At 45.9% G+C, this 27,060-nt stretch overlaps 1 protein-coding gene across 4 annotated transcripts in view; it reads left to right on the top strand.

The window, feature by feature from the left end:
* The window catches only part of SEMA4A (semaphorin 4A), a 733,849-nt gene that overhangs the window by 91,973 nt on the left and 614,816 nt on the right, over positions 1-27,060 (top strand). For 2 of the 4 annotated variants that reach the window (XM_069607120.1, XM_069607124.1), the window contains exon 2: positions 21,594-21,708. The exons of the other annotated variants lie outside the window; for them this stretch is intronic. The gene's annotated coding sequence lies outside the window, so the exon portion shown is untranslated. The remainder of the gene's footprint in view (positions 1-21,593; positions 21,709-27,060) is intronic. 4 annotated transcript variants of the gene reach the window in all.

Genomic DNA, 27,060 nt, shown 5'->3' with positions numbered 1-27,060 from the left:
ATTCGACTAGGCTTAACAGCTCTAAACTTTCCTTGTGGTTGAGATGTGTCAGGCATCACTGCTTAAGTAAGGCACACTTGATTTGGTTGTCCGTAATCAGTCTTTAAGGCACAGAAAACAGGTTGCGGTAAACTCGGATAGAGTAGGTAGGTAGACAATGACGTTTCCTTTGTGCTAAAGTAGGGCAGTTGGGGAGAGGTAGAAATAGGATAGGTGGCTGTTCTTTTTGTAAAATGCCCCAGTCGGTTGGAGGAAGGAGAGTATTTATTTATTTTGCACTTATTTACAGCACACACAACCCTCGGGTATCTAGTTCCTGCCATAACCCGTGTACACAATCAACGCCCCTGCTCCTTCACTAGAGGACGCGTTCAACAGCTTCCCTGAACATGATGGCTTGTGGTATGGCCTGAAAAAGGGCCGGATCTCCCCTCCCCCAAAGAAACCCTCCGACGACCCCGCCATCCTCGCTATTCTACCAATAGGGAATACGCATTTCCTAGCTAAGGTTCTTGGGGAAAACGGCCAGACAGCAAATGCGGGACTATTGCACTTCTCATAGACTACTTCCTAACCACCAATCAGGGTTCCGTCCCTTCAAGGGCAACAGAAGGGTAGCAGCTGTGAGCTTCATCGAGAACGCCTGGCAAATTGAGTTGCTTCCCAGTGGATGGTAGCTGGATTGGCTACATTTGAGAGACAACGTAGGATATACGGGTAGAGATATAATGCGTTGGCAATTCTGGAAAGGCTGCAGCTCAGTTTACAGGCAGTGTGCCAGCAGGATGCATTTGAAGAGTTATTTTTCTGATGCACTATTTTAGATGCTTTTCTCTGACCCCTATGGTGAGCGGATAATGGCGCACACAGATTTTAGTGCAAGGGGGGGGGGCTCCCGATGGGGGACTTCAATTGTAAATCATTCAAGGTTAGTGGGGCCCTGTAATTTTCAGTCAAGGTACATCAACACTTTCACCCCTAATTAGTGCGAGGAACCAACATTGCAAGAGAGCTGCAGCCATTGTAGGAAGTGTCAAAGTAATTTCCCACTGGACTAAATAGTGCATTTTACAGCACATTTTTTAAGAAATGTTTGTTAAAACACACTCTGCAAAATGGTTTCTGCAGGGTAGCACATGAAAAAGTCCAACAGATGCCAGGGCATTGTACAAAACATTTTCATGATTCCTGTGTCAAAAATATAAGCCAACACTTCCAGTGAAAAACACGTTCTCATATTCACTGTGTCCACAATGTATGCCAGCATTGCCAGAGTAAACGAATTCCACTGTTCACAAGATTTACCAACATTGCCATTGTAAGAACACACTTTTATGAGGGGCATACCCAATACATGGCAGCATTGCCCCAGCAGGATTACAATTGGATGCTGGTTGAGCCCATAATTCATCAGAATGCCACTCTATGAATATTTTAATACTGAATGTGCCCAATAAATGCCAGTAATGTTCCTGTAGAAACACACGTTAATATTGGTTATGCCCATTATTTTTACTTTTTTAATTTATTTGTTATGTTATAGTTAAACATTAAACTTTTCACACAATTCATCATGACAACCATAATATGGAAATAGAAAGTACAGTTATGCCCATTATTTAGCAGCATGCCATGCTAGGAAAATGCTGGCTGTGCCCAATGCATGTCATTATTGCCACTGTAGGAACACACTTGCTTGCTAGTTGTGTTCATTGTATACCACCGTGCCAGTTTATGAACATGTTCATGCTGGCTGTGCATAATCATTTCTAGTATTGCCGCTGTAGGAAGACACTTCCATGCTGATTATCCCAATGATATACCTCCATGCCACTGTGCACAACTTTAATGCTGGCTGTGCCCAGTACATGGAGCTATTGCCACCTTATAAACGTGTTAATGCTGGCAATGCCCAATAAATGCCCTTATTGAATGGGAAGAACAAACAATCACACTGGTTGTGTCCAATACACCAGCATGCCGCTGTACAAACATTTCCACGCTGGCTATGCCCAATTTGTTCCAACATTGTGATGTGAAAACATGTTTCAATCAAATGTGTGTTGCTTCGTGTGCAGCGCCTCTAATATATGCCAATATGCCACATGTGTGCTCCCTGACTGCCGCCAGTTCGACACCACTCTCCCCACACACACAAATACACAAACACAATTCCCAGCACACATGCACACACTTTATTCTTCACGCTTACCTCTCAATACAATTAAGGTGTTCCCTGAGACACAATACCCGCTCTCACACGGCCTGCTTTTTTCGGCTCCTGTTTTCCGGCTTGGTGCTCAAGCAGCCTGGCATGGATGGATTCGACTTCTTTTCATTTCGGAATAAATGTGGCCAATGAAGAGTAACATGAAAGTCACGTGATGAGGAAGAAACCCCTTGCGAACTTAAACACTACTGACTAGGCTGTGATTCTGCATTGCTCGCTTTATCTCGTGAAACCCTGGCCTAGGGGGCAGTTGGATGGCGCGTGCAGTGGGACATGGGGCAGAGGCCCAGACTGGACAGCCACCCACTTGCCCCCGACCCACAGCTGCGCCACTGTGAGTGAAAGAGCAGTGCCCATGGGGGCTACGGAAGTGAAAAGGTGGGTCAATCAGAGGCTTACTGGATAAAAGAAGACAGGTTAGGTTTCAATAAAAACCGACCAGGGAGGTAAAGAATCTCGGGTACGGCTAACAGTCAGTGGAAAATAAATACCTTTTCCTGTATCAGTAGGGTGACCAGACGTCCTGGTTTTGTCAGGACAGTCCGGGGAATCACCCTCTTTCAGTGTCAGGGAAACCCTGTCCAGGGTTTGCATGGTTTGGTGGCAACGGTAATTCAAATTGTAATTATTTTTCACAACACTTTCAGAATTTGAAGTTGGAGGATTGGTGCGAATCCCCAATCTTTCAGGTAAGTCACAACACTTACTGACTGTGCCACAGAGACTGGCTTGGAAATAGTTGTACAGCAAGCCAAGTCATATCAATCAGAGCAAACGCTTGTTTTGAATTAACATGCCAAGATTCACAGACAAAACTCCACAAATGATATCATATACACTTTAAAGAAAGGAGAAGTGCTGGAAATATGATTAGGTGGTGGTTGTGGGGGCGTGTTGTGGGAGGGGCGTTTGGTGGGCTATGATGGGGTAGTCCCTCTTTTATGTTGTTAATCGTCCCGGTTTTTCGTTTTGGAAATCTGGTCACCCTATGTATCAGCAACAAGAGAATACCTCCTGGTGAGGGTTCGGTGTGGAGCAGGCGTAATGGTGCGTGAAGATGGGACTCTGCTGACAGTTTACCCATTGAGCAGTGTTCTGAAAGGTGGGCTGGGTCCCATTGGTTTGGGCCCGGGCCATGATGGAATGCACTCCGTCAGGATTGGTGCAGCTTCATAGAGGCAGCATCCGGTTTGGGGGGCAAAGCATTCAGGAAAGTAGCTCTTTGGGGCTCGGTCTGCTCTAAGTGACAGGTTTGCACCCTGGCCAAACCACAGCAGGAAATCCCACAACCAGTTTTCAAGCAAAACATCTGTAGCCTTGGGGGAGCAGGTCGCCACCCATGGGACCCTGGGGGAATCCACCAACACTCACTTTCTCGCAGGGGTTGAGGGGGTTCAAATGTGGAGTTATCTCCTCCTCCCCCAACGTTCGGTAAGTATCACTTGTGAGTGGCACTGGTGCCTGCATGCATGAGTGGTGAGATGCAAGGGCAATCTAAAACACACATGTTCAGCCTTGCTGTGAACCTTTTACAGGCACTACACCAAGAAGATGGCCACCCTAGTGGCAGAAGGCGGGGTGCAAGAGATGCTCGCTGAGCGGTGTGGGGAAGGCCTGCTGTATATACGCTGAGGACGATTAGTGTCTACTATCATGTGGGAAGTGTTGCACAGGGGTGGAAATGGAAAACATGCAAAGGGGATCCCACAAGGGCCAGCGTGGGGGGTGGAGTTTGGAGGAGGGAGCCGGGTTCCGAGGATGCAGAGTTCAGAGGGGGTGCAGCTGGCAGTTCAGCTGCGCTCAAAGGAAATGTCCAAAATAATAGTTTAAAAATGGTGCAATTTATTTCATGCTGCTTCTTTCCAATAGCTACGCTGGCAAAATATAAAAGATGCTCACCTTTCAAAGCCAGCAATCTATTGTGCAATATTCCCAGTAAAACAAAATATCCAAATATGAACATGTGCTTTGATGACAATTTTATGTGGTCTTGTGGGTAAGCGTCAACATTGGGAACGTGCAACCTGGGTGCAATCCTTTTAGCCAAACACTTGAGCAAGATTGCCGGCCTCAAAAACACTGAAGGGGTGCTGTGTCTGTCCTCTAAAAAAAAGCAACACTGTCCACCCACATGTATCCTTTCCTTGTGCCCTGAAAAGCAGCACAGGGCAATAACCAGGGAAAATAACTGCCCTGGTCTCCAGGATTGTAAACTCTCTTAAAACATGACATCCTGGGCGAATATTTACGACTCACTTGCGCTGTCATCTCCCCTCCTCCTCTTTGGGTTTCAACTTTCAACAATGCTCTGCTTCATTAAAGATGGCCTGAAAAGTACACAAACCATAGTAAGGTATTCACACAAATATATTTAAGGATTTATAAAGTTGTGTGCGTACCTTACCATGGTTTGTGTACTTTTTAAGCCATCTTTTATAAACATTAGGAGAAATATGGTAGGTAAAACATGTACAGTTTTGACAGCCCCCCCACCCATCTTGACTGAGAGACAGACTACCAATACCAGAATCCTTGCAGGCATATTTCACTGAGCTCCAGCTTCACATGTGTTCCCTCGGCGGGAAGATGGGGGCGCGTTAATGTAATCTGCTTTGCATGCACTTGCACAGAGCAGATTTGATCACTGAGCCTGAAGCATCTTTCACCCATGGCAAACCTGGGGGATCGGAAACGTGCTAGGCCAGGGATGAGGTAGGCAAGGTCCCGAGATCCAACCAGACAGAGAGCATTCTGATCTCTGTGTATGACGACCTCTGTCGATTGGCTGATGAGGGTGGAACAGGCGCTCTAATTTTATTCGATTTATCGGCCGTGTTCGATACCATAGATCATCAGGTGTTACTGGATCGTCTGGCTGTGGCCGGGTTGTCCGGCCAGGTTCTGACGTGGTTTGCCTCTTTCTTGGTTGACCGCAGTCAAATATTGACTCTTGCCTCCTTTTTTTCAGCAGCTGTGATGCTGCTTTGCGGGGTCCCCCAGGGATCGGCCTTGTTCCCGGCCTTGTTCAACATCTATATTCAGCCTCTTGTTTTGCTCATCCGCTCCTTTGGCTTTAGGTGCTACTCCTATGCTGATGATACCCAAATCATTGTCCGGCTGGATTCTTCCCAGCCAGACCTCGTATCTCAGCTTAGGAGTTGCCTGGCAGCCGTGAGTGGGTGGATGGGCAGCAACTGGCTGAAATTGAACGGGGACAAGACCAAGGTCCTGGTGGTGCATCCCCCGTGCGGCCCCCAGCGCGCTGTCACCGAGCACGTTTTGTCCTGGTGCCGGCCTTTTGGCCCAGTGAGCTGGGGAGGTGCACCCCTCCGGTTTTAGAGGTAAAGAATTTAGGAGTCATTTTCTGTGCATCACTGTCAATGAATGCCCAAGTTGGGGCTTTTTGTAGGGCAGGCTTCTTTCAACTCTGCGTCCTCCCCAGGTTGCTACCGCTTCTACCGGCTCGACTTAGGCCCTTAGTCACAGCCTCATTAGTATTAAGTCGACTAAACTATTGCAACTCGCTACTGCTGGCTCAACCTCTGAACTTGCGGCATCGCTTACAATTACTCCAGAACTATGCGGAACAGATCTGTATGGGCTCTCCCTACGGTGTTTACATCTCTCCCAATCTCAGATCACTTCAGTGGCTGGCTGCCAGTTCATCATCGGTTGCAGTTTAAATCATTGGTGATAGCACACCGGGCCTTCTATGGGTCAGGTGCAGAATACGTCCAGGAAAAGTTCTGTCCTTATGTGCCTTCCCGTGATCTATGTTTGAAAGACTCTTGACTCCTTACTGTGCCTCGTTACCGGTTTCAGCGGGTTGGAGGACGTTCCTTTTTGGTGTCCACTGTCAAACTGTGGAACTCTCTGCCTGCTCCCCTGAGATCTACGGCAAATTACCTGTCCTTCCGTCGACTGTTGAAAACCTATTTGTTATAAGTCTCCTTTTCTTTTGAGCATTTGATGGCTCTCCTTGCTGGTCTCTGACAGCGCCAAGATGCTTCGGCAAGCATGCAGTCTATAAAATAAATTAACATAACATAACCTCTAATGCCGGATCTCGAACCCGGCAAGAGCCGGCTCATTGGCAAGCACTGGTGTTGTACAGGTAGTTGGCGAGGGTCATAGGTGAAAGTGGGAAGCCACTAAATGACACGACATTCCCTTACTTTTCTGGTCAATCCATGACTGTTTTCTTACTTTATGTATGTTGTAAAACGCAGCACAGCATTGCAGGGTGAAGTTGAGGAAATGAAGGACCCGTGTTGGGGTTTGATTTGGGGGTGATGGTGAGTAGGGAGTTGGTGGGGGGTGGTGAGTCAGAAGAAAGGTGGGCTGGGTAACGGGAACATAGTTCCACTACTTTTTGGATTACACTTTGTAGAGGAGGAGCCAAGTACCCCCACTCCACCTGCCCCGCCTACATTACCTGAGAAGTATGAACCAAAGTATGTGACGTATACTACACCAATCAGAAAGCAGGAAGAAGAGCAACAACTCTGTGCAGTATAACTATGCCTAAGAGAATATGGGAAGTGAAGTAGCCATTGAGAAAACCATACCTACATCCAAGACAATATGATGGCCATTTGAATGAGATTCCTGATGGATCAAAGAAACTGAATGACCAGGATGAATATTGACGTCAAACGAAACTGAATCGACTCCATATAGAAGATAACCAGACCAGAGAGGCAGACGATTTATGAAGAACAAAGAAGTACTAAGGATAAATGACATCTTGGGAGCAAGATGAAGAGATTTATGCCATAAGCATGATAAAGATAGTTAGTTTAAACACGTACAGATGAAATGAAATGCAAGCAGCAAAGCAATCATGCAGCTAGCCAAATGGTTTTAGTAAATAGATTGCAGCAAGCGCTAACATATACAAATATACCTCATAGATACATATGGATTAAATAAAGAATGAATGTTTCACAACGTATATAGCAGTCTTGAACAATGAGGAAGGCCTCAATTCGTGTTGCAGTTACAAAAGCAACTGAATTAAACAGAATATATTTCTGCTAAGGAGTTGGATGAGCCAAGGTCTTATCAGAACTAGAATTGGCTGACATTGGATCCAATGAATGTGAAAGAACAGAAGCTCCTGTTCAAGAAGGGCAAGTGAAAACAAAAGACATCAGAGGACTATTACAGAATAAAATCAAATACATGAAAAGACTCAAATCGTGGTGTCCAGTCATGTGGTGGAAAAAAGTTGGACGCATGAGGAAATCACACCTACGCATGGAAGCCAGACAGTACCCATACTCCTTAAAAAATCCCAGAGAACAGTACAAACTTAAGGCCAACTTCAGACACTAATTGACACTGAACCACTGAGGTGATGATGGAGTGTACTTTTAATTGGTGAGAAGCTGGTATCGAGACAAGCTCACCCGCACCTGGTTGTTCAGTCTGCATGCTGCTCATGTAGGTGGAAAGTTGTTGACGGGGGTTAGTAGCCAACCAATTGTAGAGGACCACATAGTTGGTGGTCCTATATTTGTGTAGCTAATGGGACGGCATACATTTAGTGACGTTCATAGTGGCCATTTTGAAGGGAGGGCTTAGTTGCCCCACCTGTTGTTAACTATCCTATTATTTCTCTCTGTTACTCTATTCAGATATTACACCTATACTTAGTAGTTCACTTAGAGCCAATCCCGTTTCCAGATAGGTTTTAGAAGTTTGCCACGCAGGATGACGTTGGTAATGATGCAGGTAAACATGTCAGCTGTGACCAATTTAGGGTTTAAGAACCCAGCTTTTTAATGAAATGATTGAGAGTTGAGTATCGAGCGATTGCTGATGCTCGTTGTACTCCCTGTTTTACTTACTTACATTAAAACAGACTGACTTTTTGTCAAGCTATTGTGTTGTCTGAATTATTGATGTTTGAATAAACTCGTAATCCCCATCCAACTCCAGGGTATTGCTACTCATCTTAAAGGGCTGGGAGTCTCCAGTTCAACTTCGACCATTGGCGAGGTTGCCAGGGGCTTAAGGCTTTACACTCTACCAATGCCAGATGAGAATACCTGGTGACACTAACTCGTGTTCGTTAAGCTCATATTTCACCACCTACTAGCGAAGGGCACGTAGAGCAAACCAGCACTGGGGGGGGGGTCAAATAATATTTTATCCAGGGTCAATTGATTTATAAATGACCTGCAGATTGAACCGAGATAGAGATATTAAGCATTGCATCCAAAACCATATACAGGGTGCCCTGGGGGTGACTGTGAACTCATTCACATCTGATAACAGGGATTTCTCCATGGATAAAAGGGCATGTGCGTATGTTTCGGGTGACTGCCCATCATTTTGGTGGTGGGTGAAAGCCGGTGCACACTTCTTCAGGGGAGGGTCTTTCTCCCCTGATAAATTGGCATTCTAATCTTAACGATAACATGGTGTGTGCAGCCTTTTGGACCCGTATTCAAGTTGCAGTTTTTTGTCTGCAATTATTTCAGTGTCTGTGATTCTGCGTGAGGTGTGGTGTGTCACCCCTCCTGGGAGCATGGGATCTCCCAGAGCTAGTGCTATGGTGACAGGTTGCCGCTCTTTTTCCTACTTAGCAAGCACCGCCCACCTGGTGCCTTCCTGGTTGCCGCTCTTTTCCATACTCAAGGAACCCTCAAGCCTCTTTCCCTTTGCAGATAGGGAGCAGGTGCAAGTGGATATAGGTCACCTGGCCTAAGCCCCACCCACCTGGTGCCTTCCAGGTTGCTGCTCTTTTCCCCACTTAGCAAGCCCCGCCCACCTGGTGCCTTCCTCGTTGCCTCTCTTTTTCCCTACTTTAGGAGCCCTCCAGCCTCTTGTCCTTTGCAGATGGGGTGCAGGTGCAAGTGGATCTAGGTCGCCGGGCCTAAGTTCCACCCACCTGGTTCCTTCCAGGTTGCCGCTCTTTTTCCCCACTTAGCAAGTCCTGCCCACCTGGTGCCTTCCTGGTTGCAGCTCTTTTTCCCTACTTAAGGAGCCCTCCTGCCTCTTTGTTTTGCAGATGGGGAGCAGGTGGAAGTGGATCTAGGTCCCCTGGCCTAAGCACCACCCAACTTCTTAGCCCTGCCTCTTCCTTCCTGCTCTTAACTCTTAGATCAAGGGTGTCTCGCGCCCGGGCATCCGAAGTGAAGTGCAGACAAAGAAAAGGGCAATTCCTGTCCGGACCAGGAGCACCCAGGGCCGGACCCCCTGCTCAGACAGCAGGTAAACATGCACCAACATCCCCACCCCCTCTGGTCCCCCTGTGATGTTCCCTTGTGCCCCCTCACTTCTCACTCACAGGCATTGCCTGTTTTTGCTTGATTCTTCTACCCTGCTCCCCCTGCCTCCCCAGCCTACTTCTGCAGGAGTCTGTCCTGATACATTCTGTCCTGTGGCCAATGCTGGATTTGACTTTTATGGACTTCATTCATTCATGGTGCGTCACCCTTTCTCAACTCTCACGCTGGACTTCCTTTGCATCTTGTACTCATGGTGGCTCTGAATCATGCTGTTCCCATCTTCATCTTGTATCCTGGCTTGCAACATTATGTGTTACTACTGACCTTTCCTATCTCCTTCCCTCATCCCCTTACTTTCTTCTATGCATTCACCCTATTAGAATTGTCCCTGGACCTAGTTTGATAGCAACCTCGTCTGTCTCCTTCCCTCTCCCCTTACTTGTTCTCCCCCCACCAGCACTATCTAAAATGTCGTCAGGCCTAGTACGATAGTCACTTGTTTTGGTCCTCCCCTCCCATTCTGCACCCGTCTCCCTCACCTTTTGTTTTTCTCCGGCTCTACCATGAATGTCGTCAGGCCTAGTGCCGTAGTCGCATGTCTGTTTCCATTTTCTTGCCCCTCCCTTCCTTATCTTTGTCTTATCTCTTGCACTATCTGAAATGTCATCAGGCCGAGTACGATAGTTAATTTCACATCCTTACTGTTCATGGACTGTAAGACTGTCATTGTATTTTCCCATGTTCCCTCCCTTGCCTTGAAGTGCTTTGAAACACATTGTGTATAGGCGCTATATAAATAGACTATCATATCATATCATGTTGGTGACCATGTGACTTTCAAATAATAAAATGGACGAGCCAGTCTGTTGCTGTAACAGAGCCCTGCCTGACGCTGCATAGCAGGCGGAGGGCCTGCTGCTGCAGGACCCCCCACACGTACAGTGCCCCTGCTGGGCAACACTGTCCATGATGCCCTCACCATGTCAGTAGAGCCCCTGCCGGGCAACGCTACATCTATGCGCCTGCAGAGCCCCTGCCGGGCAACCCTGCGTATAGGCGCCAGGGTGCCCCCAGGCCATGGAAGAGCCTGTGTGTTCACGGGCTGGCAGGGTGCCCCCTGTCGACCTATGTCAGCACGGTGCCCCCAGCATGTGGACTGGGTGCACCCAGCCATGGTCTGACTGGCCTGCATGACCGAAGACCAGGACATAACAATGGTGAAGAGGAGGTTGGGCCCCTGTGCCCTTGAGTGAATGCGGCATCCACTGCTGCGTGGTAGTGGAGCCTGCGCAACCGCTGTGTCTGTCCAGCATTTCTTGCTGAGCCGCGGCCTCCTCACAGGCACATCGCACCCCCTCGGATGTGCCCTGTGAGCAGGTGGCATCTGCCGCCGAGAAGGGGAGGTGGATCTGCCGCCCCCACAACCAAGCGGAAAGAAAAGGTGCCGAGCGGCCTCTGCCGCATTGTGGAGCGAGAGCGGGAGGCTGGCAGCGCTGCAGCAAGGATTGAAGAAACCTCCCACCGGGCAAGGAAAGGAGGTAAGGTGCAGCCTAGCCCCAGTGGCTGCAAGCTGGCAGCCTCGCTGGAGCCCCAGAAAAGATCCTGGGCCGCCCGGCAGTGAAGGTGGATGTGCTCCATGCCGGAACTCTCTAAAGAGGAAAAAACGAAAACGTAAAGTGCTCCATGTCAGAGCCTTTGAAAATAGAGGGCCCGCTCTGCGGATGACATCCCCGGCCGCCTGGCGGTGAAATACAATGTTTGTTTGTTTGTTTGTTTGTTTTTATTATTTATAATGCGCAAGTGTACCCGAGTGTATCAGGGCGCAGCATTTACAAGAAATTTCAAAGCTTAGTTACAATACATAGAGAATATACATGAGACAATAATAAGGTACATACAAAACAGCAGTCATATTATAGGACCGTAATATACAAGTAAGCAAGAAGGCACACAAGGTTACAATGTGTGCGGGTAGCGCTGTGCATTTCATTGTCTTAATGGGACTCCAATTTCAGCCAGGAGACAACCAATGTAGCGCTCCATGCCTGGGCAAGGACAATAAAATGTATGGGTCCTCTAAAAAAATCCCTGGCCAGCTGGCGGTGAGTTGGAAGGGGTAAAAAAACAAAAGAAATGGACAAAGAGGGAAAACAACTTTGCTATCGCATCGGCAGTGAAGCGCTATGTCAGAGGAAGGTAAATAAAATGTTAATAGCCCTTTGAAGATCCCAGGGCCATCAGTGGTGACTTTTATTGTTCATACTCTGAGGTCGGAGTTGCCTGGAATACAGAAATCTCCCGCCAGAGGGGAAATGGAGCGAGCACGTGTGCACTGTTACTAGAGCCCTGAAAAGGAAAGGAAGAACTCAAGTGGTGTCGCCATGGAAGGAGAACCAGCACACGCCCAACACAGGAAAAAGGGAGGGTTGCAGCTCCAGGTGAGTGCTTGTGCACCATCCACTGTAGCAAGATGAAGCACACCTGCCTGGGGGAGACCTCCAGGGGCTGCTGCCTGCCCCCACCACCAATGGACTAGGCCGATGTGGCCCCTGGTGCCCCCCCAGGTGCAGCTTTGCTGGCCCCTGGATGGTGAACTGAACTGTCCTGAATGGATGCAACCAGGGGTTAGACTGGTCTCCTGCAGCCCCGCAATTGCTTAATATGGACTCAGTAACCATTCCTATGAAGGCTGGGAGCCCCAGACTCTGGACATGCCTAAAATGGCCCCAGCCAAGTTGCAATGTGAAACTGTGATTCTGCGTATTGTGGATATGTTTTTAAATGGTGCCAGGTGCAAACGATGGTGTCATTTCCACTCACCCAGGTTAATAAAGGGTTTGGTTTGAAAGGTAGAATTTTCAATTTGTCATCAGCAATCCACCAACCCCGACTGTCACCCCACAGTGTGTACCAATGCTCAGTAGGTGTATTATATTTGACACTACCAAAGTCATATTATGTGCACCTGGATTCCAGGCGTTGCTGTTTGTGACTGGGAATTGATTTAATGTTCAGTGGTGTTTCCCATTTCTTTGTTCGTTATGGAAAAGGAGGAGTGTAGTGTGTGCCCACTCCTGGGAGCATGGTGACCATGTGACTTTCAAATAATAAAATGGATGAGCCAATTCCCGCTAGTCTGCTGCTGTAACGGAGCCTGCCTGTCGTGTGTGTCATTACTGCAGCGCAATGCTGGCACTGTGTAGCAGGCGGAGGGCCTCTACACGGACAGTGCCCCTGCTGGGCAACACTGTCCATGATGCCCCCACCATGTCAGTAGAACCCCTGCCGGACAACTCTACATGTATACGCCCGCAGAGTCCCTGCTGGGCAACCCATGTCGACCTATGTCAGCTGGGTGCCCCGAGCATGTCGGCTGGGTCCCTCAGCCTTGATCTGCCTGGACCGCAGGCCAGGACATAACATGAGCGGGTCCATGTGTTGAGCAGGGTGAGGGTCGCGTGCAGTGATAAGAGGGTCAGTCTGGAGCCGGGGCCTCCCTGACTCTTCTACCAGAGGTGAAAGTACACAGGCTTTTGGGCCTCACTAATGCCAAACCAGACAAAAGTTAACAATCATCAAAGTGACGTGTCATTACTAGAGCGTTTGATGTTTGAGAATTAGATGGCAAAGGCGTCGTCATTTAACATTGAGCGAGCACGGGGCCTGTCTCCCTTTCCCTCTCTGAAAGGTCGTCTTAGGTCAGAAAGCAAAGCAGACGCCATGATCAAAGTATTTAGGGATTAAGTCTGAAGAAGCTGCGCCGATACTGCAAGCCAACGAGCTGGCTATTGAATGTGCCGAGAAGTGAAACGGTAAAGGGGATTTCTGAAATGCCAGCAGCAAGGCATTTCTGGAGGCTCTTACACATGCCCAGCCAGTGACCTCTGACTCAGGCATATGACCAATAAACCTCGGAGAGGACTGGCGAGGTGCTCTACCTAAGACTCATTCGAATATTAGCGCCTGATTCCCAGAAGCATTTTATAATGGCGCAATCCCATAGGAAAACGCTCTGTGAATCAGGCCGTGAGCGTGCATATAAATTATCAGTGGGTTAAGGCACTTGCTGCAGAGCTGCATGATTTGTTGTGTTGTGTTATGCTACTTGCCTGCAGGGCGGCGAGTACGCGGGCCGTAGAGAAGAGACGCAGTATGGATGGCCCTTTGTTCCGAAGTGCGAAGGAGCGAAGTGGAGGCAAGTGGAGTTTCTAGGAGTCTACTCTGCCTGTTTTGGATTTTCTACTGCTGTTTGTGGTGCCGCGGGACGTTGCAGGACATTGTGGACGTTTGTTGCAAATATAGCAGATTGTCCCTTTAAAAGCATTTGAGCCGAATAAGCCCTCGTGAGCCCCTGCCCTGCCCTGCCTGAACTTCCTGCCTCCTACTCCTCATTATACCCCACCTCCTCCGCGAAGCAGAGCGAAGTGGTGGCAAGTGGAGTTTCTAGGAGTTTTCAGGAGGTGAGGAGGTGTGTGCCCCGGGCACCGTAATCGCGGCCTCAGCCCCCACATGACGGAGAGAAGTATAGCTGCAAATCCCCTCAGCGCACGGAAGCACCTGCAGATCATCGCCAAGAGGAGCTTCACTTCATGTTCAACCCGCCGAGAGGAGCTGCACTCCGTGATCAATCCGTCGAGAGGAGCTGCACTTCGTGTTCAACCCACCGAGAAAAGCTGCACTCATTGATCAATCTGCTGAGAGGAGCTGTACTTCGTGATTAAATCTGGACACGATGAGCAACTTGTTGGTTCCAGAATTGGATGTCAGGGCAAAGACCTGCCAACAGGTAAGGCAGCACTTTGTCTCCTGTCCTGCCCTCCAGTCCATTTGGTCGCCCACTGCGCGACCTACTCTGAAAGCCCCCTTGTCCTTAAGGCAATCTGGCCTCCCCTTTCCAAATAAGACCTTAGACAAAGGGGCGAGGGAGGGGACCCCGACCACCATTGGGAATGCAGTAAATCCCGCAGCACAGGATTCCACAGAGGACGGCACGTCACAGAAGTCCGCCTCATTACCAAATGAAATTTTGGTGCCTGCCCGAGAGAAGGCCTCAAAATTGACAGCCCAATCCCCATCATCTTCAAGTGCCCAGAAGGGTGAGAGTGCTCCTGCCAATGGCTCCCCCACCATCGCACCCAACTCATGCAAGACGGTGGACCATCCGCCTCCAGCTGCAGGCAGATCAGCTGAGGTACTGAATCTGCTCACTGAGGGTCCAGCCCTATTGGATGTTCCCGGGCCCAGCACAGAGATTACCTGAATGACTCTGCCGCTGTGGAAACGTCAACCTTAACAACCAGTTTTGCTGAGAAGAAAGGCTCTATCACCCCTCTCAATCCCCTTCCCTCCATACCATCACAAACTATAAATCAGACGGAGGCAAACTGGTTAATAGATATTGGAGACGAAGGGGGAACCGGGCACAAGTCACCAGTATCAGAGCATACGTTCTTGCAGACCCTCCCTGAATCGGAAGGAATGCAATTAAGACCTCACCACCAAAATTTGACCATCCATCTGTGTCTAGACGATAGTGTTGCTGACAATATTACTGAGGAAGAATGTGTGGACTACCCGGGAACCAGTAAGGTGCTGGTCTGGGAGGAGGAAACATGGGAGAACATGTGCGACCTCCCAAAGGCCCCGCCCGTATATTGACCTGACAAAGGAGCAGGCTAAGATAGCCACAGAGTTGTCTCCCCTCCACTTTGGCACACCTGAGGTCGATTACCTGAGGGCTCCCCAGTTACCTAATAGCGAGAAACTTGTTCCGACAGCGTTGGCCCTCTTCCCTCCTGCTTCCCCTAAGGGGCCCCTGGGCCTAGGGACACCACTACATCTCGAACAACCTCACTAGGAGAATCATGACGGAAAAAAAGGAGAAGCATATCTTTCATCATGGAGAAAATAGCAGCACTTGATGGAGAAGAGTCACCGTCCCCCCACTTCCAATCCTCATTGATTTAAGAGGAATCACACACTGTAGGGAGTAAGCGGGGGAACGCACCTACTGAGACTGCAACCAGACTAGAAAGAGAACCGCCCCACATGTTGGTTGATGAGGTCTGCCTGGCGAAAATCAGTGAAATTTGTAGTAAAGGAAGAATGGATGACTTCATCCATACCCAAAATGTAGTTATGGCAGCACTCAATATTGCAATTGCTCCATTTCTAAAGTTATATGAGACTATCAACAACTCTGTGACCTCGCTTCACACATCGAACTTGAATGTGATGCCGCAAGTGAAAGCCCTGGTCTACTTTGTGAACAAACTGGATATAAGGCTTGAGAAGGAAGCCGATAATTCCTGTAATTGGCAAAATCGCCTTTATGATCTGGCTTGTCAGGACTCTAATGACACGCAATTACTTATGAAGGCTATCCTGGAAGACCACAAGTGGATCAGGAAATCCACTGAGGTAAAGGCATCCTTATGCATGAACCATCTTGTGGAGAAACAGGAGAAGCGAAAAATGCCTTGAATACTAAACTGGGGGCAAAGGAGGCTAAACCAAGCTACTCGTTGTTCCAAGATACAAATAAAACGATCCGGCTTGCAACAACGGATGTAGAAGGGATCCCATCAAAGCTGTCCCACTGACATCGCAAAAGAAAACAAAAAAACAAGCATTCAAACGAAAATCAAACAGCTCTCGAGCTTTTTTAAGACACATACAAACCTCACTTCGGGAAGACCTGACACCGCCAGCAAAGAAGCCGAGATGCGAAATAAAATTGAGTCAAAATCTTCATGACAGCCCCTTACTTGACCCAGTTCCACTGAGAGGCACCGACCAGGCTCAAGTTCAGGTAGTGGACCTGAACTCATCGAATGGTCTCAGTGACCTGATTGAAGTAATTAAAAACAATAAGGAGGAAGAAGCCTGGGAGAACATTAGCCTCACAGATTGGCAAATAATAGATAAATATTCAAGTCCGGTGAAAATAAAAGAAGGGCCGACCGTGGATAGAAACACCCTGGAAAAGACGGAAAAAAGAAGACCAGACAGTAAGAAGCGATTACAGGCTATAACCTCATGAAGTAAGGATGGAAAATTGAGCGACCTCCTCCGAGAAATGAAGGACATCAGAAACAGAAACATCTTGGAAAAGATCGAAAAAAGAAGACCATAAAGTAAGAAGCTTATACAGGCTAAGGGATGAAAAAGTGAATGATCACCACCGAGAAAGGGAGGATAACAGAAGATCACGGTCTAAACATCTAGATGAGACAGAAAGACCGTCTAAGTGGACGGACATTGAATATTACTCACATAAAAAAATCAGGACCTCCTAAAATGTCTGAAAGATTGAAGACAACAAAGACGACACAAGGGGATCTTAGACCCCAGGGCGTGCTGTGACAACGCGAAAGGGAAAGAGAATGAGAAAGAGAGAACCAGATCAAAAACATAAGACCGGCGGGTGCACTCATATTCGTCCAAGGAAAAGTCTCAATATACCTTCCAAGTAAAACTAGAAAGGTTCATGAGAGACAATATGAAGATACTTCTGAACAGAAAAAAACACACTAACCTTGCTAAATCAGCTGATCTCAAGAGGGAACCTATTACCCGATGATATAGTAATCATTGAATATCCAGAGGAAGGCCACACAGACATAATCACCATCTACTTAAGATCGCAGAAAGTATTGAATATGGTGATGACAACAAAGGACAAGCTGCGGGATCTCGGGTTTAGGCTCAATACCTCTGAGGTCACTCAAGAAAGATGTCGGAGGAGGAAACCCTCCCGATCCAGACAAGAAAGGCAAAATTCCAAAGCCCAAATTACAGACTCTAACTCTTTAAAAGATCGGCCGAGGCATCTCCCAACTCTCCATACCAATAAAACTCATCACAATGAAAAATCACGGACTGAGAGACCCGGCAGGCAACTCAAGAGAGTTGATCACCAGAACCCTCCAATCAGCACTTTGAAAAGAATAAGGTTTACTGTTGACAATTCAAGACCAAAGGAGAAGTACCCAGGAACAGCTGACAATCAACAAGCCCAAGGGAACCTAAGATCAGTAAAGTCAGACCACTAGCTTGAAAAAAAGAAGCAATACAGCCCCCAGGAAGGAGAAGTAAGACGTTCTCTCCTGGCCTCGTGGAAGACCAGGGGGTTTGGACACTTATACTCTGGGGAAAGTGACTTCCTGAGTGAATTTTAAATGATCTGTCTCCAAGAGACATGGTTGCGAACAAGTCCAATATGTGAAGGATACCAAGCTTTCATTAACCCCAACACTGAAAAGCCCACTGGGAAGGCCCCGGGCTGGGCTTCTGACCCTAATTAAAGAGGACAGAGATTTGCATGTCCTAGATCACCAAACACCTAATTCATATGTTCAAGTGGTGAAAGTGGTAAAAAACAGAGGGAGCCAGGAGCTCCGACTATTAATAATTAATACATATCAGAGCAGTTATGATTGTGAAAATGAGAAGTATCTAGCAGAAATTATGGATCGTATTGATGATTCCATGCTTGAAGTTCAAAACCAGCTGATCTTAATATGTGGAGATTTAAATATGAAACTCATGGACAGAAATTGCCAATTAAGGCAAATAGCTCATCTGGACCCATTGGAACATAGATGGATTACAGAAATGAAGATCAGAGAAATGACAATGCTAAATGGGCAGACGCATGGTGACATTCCAGGCACGGACACATGGTTTAGTAATCTAAGTAGTGCCTGCTTGGATTACTGTTTCATGGCAGGAAACACAACTAAGTGGATCAAATCCTTCACCGTCAAAAAACAACAGATCAGTGATCATGCACTGTTGGAAGTAGAACTCTTGTGGTAATCTAAAGAGGCGCATCAACAACTTGTACGCCCAATTGAATTAACATGGGGCAGAAATAGACTAAGAATGAAAGCATCTGCCATGCCAAAATTAGTGACTGATCTTGACGACAACATCAAAAGTAAAAATAACGCAGTGGAATACAGATGGCTGCTAAAGGAATTTGAAATAAAAAGAGACAGGAATAACATGACAGCCATTGTAAGAAAATACGCGTACAATGTAGATCTGGTCAAAAGGAGAAGGGAACATCATGCTGAACTCAGAAGAATCCGCCAAAACAATTTGCCCGATAGAGAGGAAAAATTATGCAAACAGCCATATAAGAACTGTCTAAAATCTACAAAGGTCTGCAAACAGTGATATAAGAACTGGCTAAAATCTACAAAGTTCTATAGAGCTCAGTCAGATGCAGAACACGTTAGCTGCGATCAGTACCGCTAATACAAGATCTCTTTGGGAAATTATAAACAAGGGCAATGATTTTCAGCCTGCCTTAACTTCTAATCAAGTGTCAAAGGAAGACTGGGTGAAGCATTATACGGCTTTGTTCAAAGCAGAAAATATCTCAAAGTCTCCAAAAAAAAGGCCAAGTTCTCTACTTGGCTCATCGAGATCGATAGAGAAGATATTTCGTAACCGATTGAAGCAACTCAGCTTCTCAAGAGCTGACGGGCACGATAGCATTTCCAACCACATGCTAAAAGAAAATGGGGAGGCATGGACAGAATTCATTTTCACTCTGTTCCAAAGAATTAAGAAAACAAGATCTATCCCTCGATCTTGGAAGGAAGCCTTAATAGTGCCTATCTTTAAGAAAGGGGCTCAGATGAACCGTAGGAACTACAAGCCTATTGCCCTTTTAGACTCCATGGGGAAAATCTTCTCCTCGATCCTGCTGAGAGACCTGAAAAACTGGGCCATTAAGGCAGGCATCCTGGGTAATCGCCAGACGGCATTCATGACCGGGGTAGGCACCTCATTGAACCTGTTCCTACTAAACCTGCTAAAATTGTGAGCGCTTGAAACAAAAGGGAACATATACCTAGGATTCATAGACCATGAACATGCTTTTGATGCAGTCAGTAGAGAACACTTATGGGCTAAACTGGACGTATCTTGATCAAAACAGAATGACCATCAATGCAGATAAGTCGACAATCCTGATAATGCAAACTGCCTTAGGAGCCAAGAAAAAAAAACCCTGTTTTCGTGGCGACTCGAAAACCAGGTGCTGAAAATTGTGGAGACTACAACATACCTTGGGGTCAGAATTAATAAAAACGTTAACAAACAGGCACAAATTTACTTTATCAGGGAACGGCTAGAAAAACTAACGAACCAGGGGAGAATATTATATCGGAGACACAGCATCTATTCCATGATCCCGATTATCTCCTTCTACAAATAAAAGGTGATACCAATCCTGACCCATGGAGCCGAGACATGTTTAAATCTCTCTTGGAGAGTATGGGGGGAAATTTAAGGCCTAATTTTGGCGTAAAATCTTAGACTGCCAAACTGTCTAAAAGTAGAAACAATCAGACACGAGCTAAGACTTCAATCAATGATATTGAATGTCTTATGGAAAACTATGTCTCCCTTCCGCAAATGTATACTGGATAATCCCCCGATCCCCTTTGAGTTCTTGGCAAGAACATCGAGTACTAAGGGAGATACATTTTTCTCAATCAGGAAACAGAAATGTAAAGATCTACTACTACGGAACTCCATTGTAATAGAGTCACTGAAAGACAATCCGGATAAGGTGAAGAGAATCCTACGGGAGAATGGTTGGGTTGAAACAGTTACGCAGAAGGATCAAAATATCTACTCTCTTAATATCATCTGGGAAAGGAAAAATTGAATCATCCTCCTCCGTATCTCATAAGATTCCCATCTCCCCATTATCAGGACTTACTGATGCATTGCAGATTAAATTTATTGCCGTCAAGAGAGGTACAACATCTAAGAAGACGCACATTAAAGTCAGATACATGTGCTGTTTCTGTAGCATACCCGAAATTCTGGAGACAATGAGGCATTTGACACTCTCATGCCTGAGATTTCAGAGACTAAGGAGTCTATATTTGAAGAAGAGCCCAGCCCTGATGGACACTACCGTTGAGGAGGAATGGTGGGAACACCTGATGACGGTTGACAAACTTGGTCAGACTCTGGAGGCCCTTAGACTGGTGGAAAGGATTACCTCATCCCTTTTGGAGGGCGATCATAAGGGAACCGAGAATATGGGCAATTGAGAAGGATACCTAGAGAGGTTCAAACCTCAAATGAAATTGTCATCTGTCATTTTTTTCTTTGTTTGTTAAAGTTTGAAATTTGGTATTTGACCAAAAAAACAATAAAATATATATTTTTTTAAAATACAGTGTCTCTCTCTGGCCCGGGTAAAAAATTATGTTTCGAAATTGATGCAGAGATGCAAAGCAAGAGGCTCTTGTTTGCATCTGTCCCTCAATTTCTAAAAATCGTTTTGGGCTGGGTGTACCTCTACATCTGTGCACATAGTGCTACATAGTGCACAGATGTAGAGGTACACCCAACCCAAAATGATTTTTAGAAATTGAGGGACAGATTTTCTAAAAATCGTGGTGAAATGAAAATGTCTTAACCAAGTGTGCCTTCAATTGGTATATCCTTTCATCTGCTTCCTGCACTGAATTCCTATTAAAAGAAAACATTTGGACTGCCTCCTAGGAACAGATAGCATGCATACATTTTGGTGAATGGAGTTTCATTTTAGGATGTAAAAGAGCTAATGAGGGCACATGTGATGACACAAATGATGAGGAAAACTGTTAAAATCTTAAGATTCAAATTTGGGGAATGTGGGAGTGCAAAAGGAAGTGAGTATTGGGTTGCACATGTGGGCATAGTAAATAACACATATGCGAGCATGTTCGACTGAAAATATTGGGCATAGAGGTCAAATCATGGGCATATGGTATGCAAGTGAGGGATATGGTGTGAAATAGAGGGGTATTGGGATGTACACGATAGAGGAGGGGCCAGTGATGGTGAAAACTAGTATTTTTGCAAAACTCCTTTCATTTAGGGTTTTGGGAATAGTCATCCTACTAGCTGTGATAAATGTATTATTGAACATGGTGTATTCTGTTCTATCACGCGTGGAATATGATGTCCGATTATTGACACACTTTTATGATCCTGAATATATAGAGTGCAATTGTAGCTGGGTTTATGCATAAGAAGTAAGCATCTTTAGGTTGACTGCAGGAGAAGCAAGCCTTGACAAAGCCAACCGTTTTTTTTCTTTTGTGTAGGCACTGGAGAGGCATTTGCCAGGCCCCCTGGTACTTGCTCTATATGCCAGCTGTCTCCAAATTATGACCAAGAAGCAGAGTTTCATCATTGGCTGTGTTGTCATGAAATGCTCAGGTACTCTAATATGGCAGGTATTTCTATTCTGGTACGTGTTAGCTAATGTTTCCACCCACATCTCACTGATAGTCCAGCTACCATTATCATCACTCTATGATACTATGAAGCCGTCCCATTCCGCCCACTCCTTGTGTTGCAGAGGGGACCCTCCCTACACTGCTCCAGGACCACCATCATGAAGTAGGTGGTGGGACTCAACCCCTTGAGGTACCCTCACACATTCACCAGGGTCCTAACAGGGGACTTCAGTACAGGCCATACCAGTTTTTGGAGACATCTTAAGAAATGGGTGTTTCCCGAGTGAACAACCCTGTTAATAGCTTTATGATAGTCTACGGTGCCCAAACTGCCCTTAGAAGTAGTCCTTTTAGAGTAGGGTATAGTGTTTTAAATCTCCATCCGTGTGACTGTAGTGGACAGCGCCAGGTGACCTCTTTGGCATATCGAAGCACTGTATAAACATTATATCAAGCAAGAAGCACCCTTTAACTATGAGTTTATTTGGGCCTCAAAATTCGTACTTCCTACTAGCTATTATCTTATGGTAATTTGCTAGTGCTGAGTAAGAAATGTGTGTATGTGTGGGGGCGAGTTGCTTTTTATGCCTGGCTAGTAACTTGCAACTTGAAGTTCTTTCCCCTGGTTTATTAATACAATAATCTTCATCCGGGTGAGGGAAGGCCATTTTTTTACCCTATGCAAAAAAGCAGATGTTATATATACATTTGTTTTCAGGTCCACTCCTTCACAAAGAAAAACCTTTATTCACACAACTTTCTGAAGGTGGTGCATTGATCCGTTTAGCTATCCTGCTTATTTTCCTCTGGGACCAATATCCTTACCTAACCTTATTAGAGAGCTTTGAGATGACATTGTATTGTATTGTATTTTGCTTTATGAAGGCTGAATCCAAGACTCAAAGACATCTTTTCGCTGAGGAGCAGGACTGCCGAAAATTTCCTAAATGAGAGATTTAAACATTAAGGAATGTCTTTAAGGCCTTAAGAAAATGGAGGTGGTCAGACAGTTCTCGAAGTTGAGGTGGAAGAGCATACCACAACTTCACAGTCAAAACAGGATGCCATGGTTGGTCGTATCGAAAGCCGTGGAGAGGTCAAGTAAAATGAGAGCCTGGCCATGACATCAAGAACAGAAATCATCACATATTGCATTCATCTAAGACGTCTAAAGCCTGCCTAGAGAGTCTGACTCAAGGTAACATGAAAGTTGTGAGGTAAGAATGGATTACATAAGCTTAATCAAGTATTAAGCAAGCACTCAGTTAGAAATAGGGTACTGTTTCAAAGAAAACGGCACATTTTTGAAGTCCCAAAGCATTACACTTACATGCAGTGTACCCCAACTGACAATGCCAGAGCTACCTGTCAAGAGATGTTGAAACTATTTTACTTGTTTTCCCTTGAATTGGGAACTTCTTTTTGGTGTTGGTGGTGCTTCTGTTTAGCAAACATCTCGTTCTCCCATCCTAGTTGTGTTGCTCTGCCTTTTGAGGGCTACTACAACCTGGATGATTATATAGGGGTAGAGTAGGGGCAGTGATGGCTCACTGGAATGCAACTGGACGGCTTAAACCTCCTTCTTACTTGACTTTAGTATATGTGGTACGTGCTAGCTAATGTTTCCACCCACCCCCTTTTGCACCAAGTTGGCGACTACGTGCAAATGCGGTCATAACTGCTGGTGATGTCACTTCCTATATTTGGGCACCCCCCGGGAAATTCATAAGTCGGTTCCCCTGCCTGCCTGTGCAGTCCTACGGGTTTGACAAAGGGCTGAGGAAGTAAAGGAGAAAGGCAAGGAGGGAGAGGGCAGGGGGGTGTATAAGGAGAGGCAAATGCTTCTAATGCACCTGCTTTGATTTGTAGGCCCCTCCCCCTGCCACACCCTCATTCCCTTTCTCGTTTCCTCCCTCAGCCCTGTGGAAGGAAGCACGGCTTGCAGGCCAGTGAGAAGTCAACGAGGACAGGCCAGAGCGGGGCAATCAGCCCCTCCTCTCAGTCTTCTACACTGAATACATTTAATACCATTGAGTGGGGGTAGTATTGCAATGTGATATTAGCTACTGTAGCCCAGTATGTTGTCCAGTTCAGAGCACAGATCACACCCTGGACGTTGCCGGCCAGGAACCCAATGCTGCACTCCTTACGGGATAGTATCCCAGGTCAAAAATCTCAACTGAAGAGGGTTGATCCGTTACTACATAGAGTCAGTCATCCCTAATAGTTGAGGCAGTAAAGTTTGTAATTTTGTGGTGAGCACTGTGTACATGTGCTCATAAGTTATTCACCATCTCATAACAATTAAAGTATAATCAGATTTTAATATTTCTGTCTGCCTGCTGGAGTGAAGAGAGGAAAACAACCAAACTGACTCACGACAAGTTAAACAGGTAAAACAAATGTTTATATGCACAAGTCTCTCAGTGTCGCACTGTTAACTCCACAGTGCGGTGTACAAATAGTAGAGGTTGTCAAAAGACAGTGATTTAAAACAACAGTGGTACAATTTGAGCTGTAGAAGTGCTCGGGTAAACCAACCAAGGTAAATCAAAAATATATATACAGAGTTATATCACAATTACATCATTGGTAATAACTTTAGAAGTTTCAACATAAAGAGTTTCAACATAAACAAGCACTCCTAGGTGATGTTTGGTGCCAACGCGTTTCGGATTAAACTAATCCATCTTCAGGGCTGGATGTGCTCATATTTCATAATGAATTTGTGATCAATTTTCTCTGTGAGTCCTATGAATGATTAAAATAGACTCATCAAGGAGTGTAATGCAAAATAGTTCAAATCAAACAATTAACTGGCAAGTCCACTGACCTAATAAGTCCGGAGGATAGGAATCGTAAATATGGTTAGATCTGGAGTGAGTCTCCTAACAGCCAGATCGCAGAGGAGTGGTGGCGGGATGCAACCCCCTTTCACGCATCTGCAAGAGAAGTAGGGAAAGCCCCAGTCAGAGGAGATAGAGGAACCCGTTGTAAAGCCTCGATGTGGTATATACACGGGCTAATGTCAACACGAAGCAGGTAGGTCAAGGCCCCTAAAGTCTACCGTTCAAGTCTTAATTCAAACACATGTACCAACTATAGGCAATATTGGAAAGGCGATATGTTAGTGCTTGTGGCTGTTTAATAAGAGTTTGGACACGAGTGAGTGTCCATATATATGCTGTACTTGGCTAGGTGTCTGTGACAGGATGTCGTGTTGTATAGAGACACTTACTTGATATACGCGAGAAGAGTGTCGAGTCGAGCAGCCTGTCACCAAGACGGTTCACTCTCAACTGATCGTTAATATGGTGGTCGTTAGGGACGCCACACATGCGCCATGGTGACGTGGGCGCCATATTGGTGTGGGCATACATCGATACAATGTATGGTGTTGTGAAGGACGCCGCAACAGCGCGAATACCAATGTCAATATACGCTTTTCTCATTCCAGTGCAAATGTGCAAGTCGTGAGGCACCTAGGAGGACTAGGGAACCAGAGGACAAATCAACACAAAATATCAATGTCAATCATTGTGAATGCGTGGTGTTGCGAAGCACGCCACCTCAAGGCGAATTCCAATATCATTATTCACTGTTCTCATTCAAGTGTGAATGTGCTTTTCAAGAGGTAATTCGCTTATTAAGGGGCAGGAGGGGGGGCATCACAGTTTAATGTAAACTGTGGTGTGCCCCCCCTCCTGCATGGTAAATGGGACCCAGAGTGAGGAACTAGAAGCATGTCCAGTTCTCATCACTCAATGGGGCCCTCAAATAACATGAAATAAAATAAGGGGTGTGTGCATGATTAATAGAGGACAGATCAACATGAGTCCTCCTAGGGGCACTTGGGGACACTACCTCATATCGCTGCATAGATCATATCTAGATGTAGACAACTACCTTATTGTCGGTCTCTAAGCCGTTCACATTTTAAAAAGTCATACCTAATCATGTATGTCAAACTTATTTAGATACTTGTTACAGTATATGCATCAGCCGTCCATATTTAAAGTAATCGGCCTTGTAGATCATAACAAACATAATTAAATGCACTATACAGTGTGCAACATCATACGAAGATTTTAAGATCGAATTCACAATTCATACCACGGGGGGTAAAACAGTCTAACCAATCAATCCATAAAATTTCTCTCTGAAGCAGTTTCCTATGGATATCGCCCCCTCTGGGGCCAACCCTCACTTGTTCCAAGATTAAACATTTAAATTGAGCAATCGAGTGCCTAAACTCCATAAAATGCACCGATGCGAGTGATCTGAGGCTCTTTGTCCTTATATTGGACTTATGCTCTGTCCATCTCAATTTGGCCTTTTGCATTGTGATGCCTTCATAGTAAAACCCACATGGGCATTTTAAAGCATATACCACATTTGTTGAATCACACGTACAAGAGTGTTTGAGTGAAATTGGCTTTCCGGTATGTGGGTGGGAGATGGTATTGCCAGGTAAGATGTTGCTACAATGTTGACAATTAAAACAAGGTTGTGTGCCCTTGTATGTCTTGGCCATAGTTTGACCTTTTGTGGGTTCAGCTCTAATGAGGCTGCTTCTCAAGGCCTTGCTGTTTCTGTAGGCGAAAGTTGGAAGTTGTTGGAAAAGTGGTTGAGTTTGAGGGTCCATCTGAAGCATCGGCCAGTTTCTTTTAATAATATCCCTGATTTTTTTGCTTTGGGCAGAGTATGTTGTTACATACATTAAACAATCATCCTTTGGTTGATTTTTCGAAGTTAACAGAGTGTCCCGCTCTATTGTGGATACTTTTTCCTCAATACCACTAATTATAGCTGGATTATATCCTCTGTTTTTGAATTTTTTATGTAGTGTAGCAGATTGTCTTACATATTCGGTCTCTTCCGAGATGTTTCTCTCATAGCTCAAAAACTGGCTCAATGGTACACTGTCTATTGTCCGATGGGGGTGGAAACTTGTGGCTAATAGCAAACTGTTTGTATCCGTTGTTTTTGTGAATATCCTGGTCTTGAGGGTCTGATCTTTAACATAGACCTCCACTTCAAGGAAATTGATCCTCAACTTGCTCGTGAGTGTAGTGAATTTAATTCACGGATGCATGGCATTCATCATTGCAAAGAAATTGTTTAGTTCGTCTTCGGGGCCAGACCAAATGCCAAAAACATCATCAATATATCTGACAAAGAGGGTCAGATGGCGCATCCACCTTGGAGATCTAAGGACATTTTCTGATTCTAGATAATACATGTACGTATTGGCGTAAACTGGTGCCATAGCAGCACCCCTGCTGGTCCCCGAAATTTGCAAGTAAAAATTATCCTGGAATCTGAAGAAGTT

This window comes from Ambystoma mexicanum, chromosome 1p (genome assembly GCF_040938575.1).
Source record: "Ambystoma mexicanum isolate Mex_15411 chromosome 1p, UKY_AmexF1_1, whole genome shotgun sequence".
Classification (NCBI taxonomy): domain Eukaryota; kingdom Metazoa; phylum Chordata; class Amphibia; order Caudata; family Ambystomatidae; genus Ambystoma; species Ambystoma mexicanum.
Note: the sequence above shows the minus strand (reverse complement) of the source record. Positions and strands in the feature narration are given on the sequence as shown.